The sequence below is a fragment of the Centroberyx affinis genome, unplaced genomic scaffold (assembly GCF_046629955.1).
Source record: "Centroberyx affinis isolate AG114_WGS23_722 - 3 ecotype Tasmania unplaced genomic scaffold, CSIRO-AGI_Caff_v1 ptg003552l_1, whole genome shotgun sequence".
In the NCBI taxonomy this organism is placed as follows: Eukaryota; Metazoa; Chordata; class Actinopteri; order Beryciformes; family Berycidae; genus Centroberyx; species Centroberyx affinis.
This window is the reverse complement of record NW_027281487.1, coordinates 231025-235725: the sequence shown is the minus strand read 5'-3', so window position 1 is coordinate 235725 and position 4701 is coordinate 231025.

The following is a 4701-nucleotide window of genomic DNA, read 5'->3' as shown; positions in this document are numbered from 1 at the left end:
TGTCCCTTCCTATCTTTTTTCCGTCCTCCCCTCTTTCACTCCTCTCCCTCTCTCTCCTTCTCCCTCTCCCTCCCTCTCTCTCTCCCTCTCTCTCTCTCTCTCTCTCTCCCTCTCCTCTCTCCTTCCCTCCTCAGCAGTAGAAGCTGCCACTAAAGCCCGGCAGACTGTGATAGTGTCAGAACCAGACTCCGCCCCCACGGACCCCCCCGCTGCCCCGGCCTCTGACCCCGCCCCCTCTGAAGTCATCGACCCCGCCCCCTCTGAAATCACCACCCCCTCTGATGCCTCTGACCCCGCCCCCTCTGAAATCACCACCCCCTCTGATGCCTCTGACCCCGCCCCCTCTGAAGTCACCGCCCCCACCCCCTCTGAAGTCACTGACCCCGCCCCCGCCAACGTTCCGGACCCCGCCCCCTCTGAGGTCTCTAACCCCGCCCCCTCTGACTCCGCCCCTGCCGACGTTTCGGACCCCGCCCCCTCTGATGCCTCTGACTCCGCCCCCTCCGGCGTTTCGGATCCCGCCCCCTCTGAGGTCACAGAGGTCTCCGCCACGACGACGGACCAGGACGCGCCCGCCGCTCCTCCGCAAGGTAAAGAACACACCGCAGAACTACAAGGACCATCATGCTTTGCTGTTGTCTGTATAAAATAGATATTACTGCATACCAGTGTTTATACTGTGTTCAGTGGAGAAAGAACATTACAACCTGTAATGTAATGTAACCTGTAATGCACTGTTAGAGGGAAAAAAACGAAAATCCACAGTAGTTTAGCCAAAATTCTTCCTAAATATTTATATATATATGTGTAGAATCAATGTTTGTTTTTTTTAACACAACACATCAATGATATACTTGGATGCAAAACGAAAAAATATGGGAGAAACAAAATACACCGTAACCCCACTACAGCTTGTGCTAGATCTAATTCTCTGAAAAAAAACATTCAATTCACTCTGAGATTCTTTTTTCATTGTCACTTCACTTTCTTTTCTTTTCCATTTTCTCTCAGTTGCACTCGGGTACCACGGCAATTCAGGTCCGCCCGAGGCTGCTGACACCGACCGGCTGATTGACTCGTGTGAACTCTCTCCGTTTCTCTCCCAGAATTAGATCGGCTTTATTAGCGGGACGTCTGCCCGTAGCGGGAAGTCTGCCCGTGTCGCCAGAGCGGACATGCATATTAAATTAGAATTATTAACAAATGTGCACAAGTCAACGCGAGTTCATACATGCGTACAATAATTACAGATATACTGGCAGGAAGTGTATTGTTAGTCCCGCCCTCCTCCCCCTGTGTGTCCTCTTAATTCTTGGAGCCAGTTGCGGAAAACGCATTTGTTCAAAGCCAATGAAACTGCAGAATCACCCCGAACCTGCTGATCGAACGTACCTCAAAAGCAGTTGAAAAAAACGTTTCACACCGTTGGGAGCAAACATATCGTTCAACCCGGTAAATGTTTTCTCTCACAGCCGGCCACGCCCACAGCAAATGGTACTCGCCCCAAAACGACCCAAACATCTTAAACAAGCCAATTACAGGCAAATGGAGGGATTTAGGCATGAATACAAGGTCACAGACAGATTAATAATCTATAATTGAATCTAATATTTATTTGTTGATATGTTTAAGGTAGGAAAAGATTAGAGCTGCAACGATTAATCGATTAGTTGTCAACTATTAAATTAATCGCCAACTATTTTGATAATCGATTAAACGGTTTGAGTAATTTTTTAAGAAAAAATAAGTCAGAATTCTCTGATTCCAGCTTCTTAAATGTGAATATTTTCTGGTTTCTTTCCTCCTCTATGACAGTAAACTGAATATCTTTGGGTTGTGGACAAAACAAGACATTTGAGGACGTCATCTTGGGCTTTGGGAAACACTGATCCACATTTTTCACCATTTTCTGACATTTTATAGACCAAACAACTAATCGATTAATCGGAAAAATAATCGACAGATTAATCGACAATGAAAATAATCGTTAGTTGCAGCCCTAGAAAAGATTCATATTGCAGCTTTAAGAGAACAAAATGAATGGACATAAACACACAAAATCAATAAATCTCTGTCTCTCATTGTGTGTCTCTCTCTCACTCTCTCTCCCTCTCTGTCTGTCTCTCTCTCTCTCTCTCTCTCTCTCTCTCTCTCTCTCTCTCTCTCTCTCTCTCTCTCTCTCTCTCTCTCTCTCTCCCTCCCCAGATAAACCAGACGCCCCTCCTCCCTCTCCCTCGCCCCCCGCCTCGCCTCCCGCCGTCCTGGAGGCCGACCAGAGCGGCGCCTCTACTCCGGCGGAAGGGAGGAGCGACGCCACCGCCGAGCCTGCTGGGACCGCCGAGCCTGCTGGGACCGCCGTGGAGACGTCGGAGTCCCCGGAGCAGCCGTCCTCAGGTGCGGTCCACATCAGCGACTTTGAGACGGTGGCTTACCGTAAGAAGTCTCTGACACGCGCCCTCACGCACCTCTAACCGACCTCTGACCCCCCGTTCACCCTCTTCCTCCTTCTGTTTTTTTGTTTTTTGTCTGTTGGTTCGGTGTCCTCGTCTTCCATTTCCCTGGTTGTGGCTCGCTCACTCACTCAGCCTTGCTTCTTTTGTGTTCCTTCCATTTTTAAATAAGTTACCGTGGGGCTTGTTTGGTGGCATGATGAACCCAAAGACGCATATTTATACTCAAGCACAGCATTTTGTCTTGCTTTTGGATCTGTCACGACATCGCTGCATTCTCCAGCCAATCGGAAACCCACTTCCTCTTTGAAACTCCTCCCAGCTGTCCTCCTCTTCCTCCTGTGACGGACTGTGAAAGCACTAACTCCGCCTCCTGCAGTGGTTTCTGTTGTATCTACTCACTGTGTGGTAAACCCCGCCCCCTCCTCCTCCTCCTCCTCCTCCTCCTCCTCCTCCTCCTCCAGAACAGCTGGTTTCACCTTCCTCGTCGTGTGAATCTTTCCTTTTTGTTTCCTTCCTTTGTGGTGGTGATGAAAATGCTGCATGGCATGTTGCCTGCGTTACCAATCCTCTGTGTGTGTTGGCCTCTCTTCCTCTCTCCTTCACAGTTTTCATGGTGTTGATGCAGGCTTGTCAATCAAATGACAAAGATATGAATTATGAGAGGAAGAGAGGAATGAAAATCAATTATTCTGTGTTGCCCCTTTTCCATGCGTTCATGGCGCCTTGGAGCTCAGATGTTTCCAGCTAATCTGCTGCAAACAACAAGAACAGGTCAGAAGTCATAACTAATACATTAGATTTCATATCAACAAAAATTCTACCTATAAATGCTACTAATTAATATACAATCCACTTCTGTACCATCAATATCAGGAGGTAAACTTATGGTTTATGATTCGGACAGTTACTTCTCTTTGGCTTGGCATGGTGGTGATTGACCTCAGAAGTTTGAGCTTTGTGTTCAAGCGTTTATTCAGTTATTGTACATTCAAGTGCTGTCGGGAGAATCGGATATCAGAGACTTTCCCACCAGGAAGCAGCACTTGAACGTCCCCCCCCAATTCAGGCACTGAACTAGAGGAAATGGGGGATGATAGATGGTACATGAATTGGCTGAGAGTGACGTAGCTGCCTTAAGACAACATGGCTGACAACATGAAATTAAATGACAGCCAGTTGCAGTCAGCTTGTCCCTCTGTGGTATACAATCCACACTACTGCTGAAGAATGGAGCAAATAGCTAAATGGATGTAACACACTGAAAATACATTGTTTAAATTGAATTTGGAGAAGCTCGCAAAACAAATTGCCCTTTCCACTCGTTCAATGTGTGTTTTTCCACCTCTTGAGTTCAGAAACTTCCCAGTTCCTACTTGCCATGAACGCAACCTTTTTATCTGCTTCCTTGTCTTCAACTTCTGATTGGCTGATCCATAACCATCCACTCAGAACTTGACCCTCACCTGGATGTTGTGCACGGCTTCACTAATCATGTTTATAATAATCATGTTGACGAAAAGTGCATTTGTTGCTTTTATCTGTTTTTTTTGTTTTAGTGTGTCTCATTTTGAACATTATGACTGTTTTATTTCCCCTGATGGAATAGGCTACTTACTGGATTTTGTTTTATTTTTTTGTTTTTTTTTGTGAGATTGTTCATCACTCAGCCCAAACCATAAAAGCCTTCACTGTTATTGTGGTTGATGCAGAGAGTAGAACTCAACCACTCACACAAGTCCTATAAAATGACACCAGACAATGTTATGGACCCATTAGCTAGATAGCGGGGCCTGACTATAACATGGCACATGGTGGACGCTTTTCATCCAAAACACCTCACAGTACCAAGAGTGCATACGCTTTCAGCCTGGGATGAAACGCCTAACCGTTCACGATCAATCTGTTGCTCTGTTGTTTTTCAGCACACGGCGGTTTAAGAGTGTGCTAAGTGGAAAAGCCACACACTAGCAGCAGCCCAGTCATTAGTCTCTCTCCTCCTCACAGCCGATCTTTCTGCCTAATGGCTGAGTTTCAACATACAGATGATTTTTTAGATCAAATCAAACCTCTTCCTGGGTTTACCGGCGGTGTAAAAAAAACCCCCACTTTGATTGCATTTACACTTATTCCGATTATTCGTGACTCATTTTCGTTAAACGGCGGAAGTCAGATGAGATCATGTGACGGTTGTGTGTGTGTGTGTGTGTGTGTGTGTGTGTGTGACTGTTTTCTACGTGTTTGTTTTTGT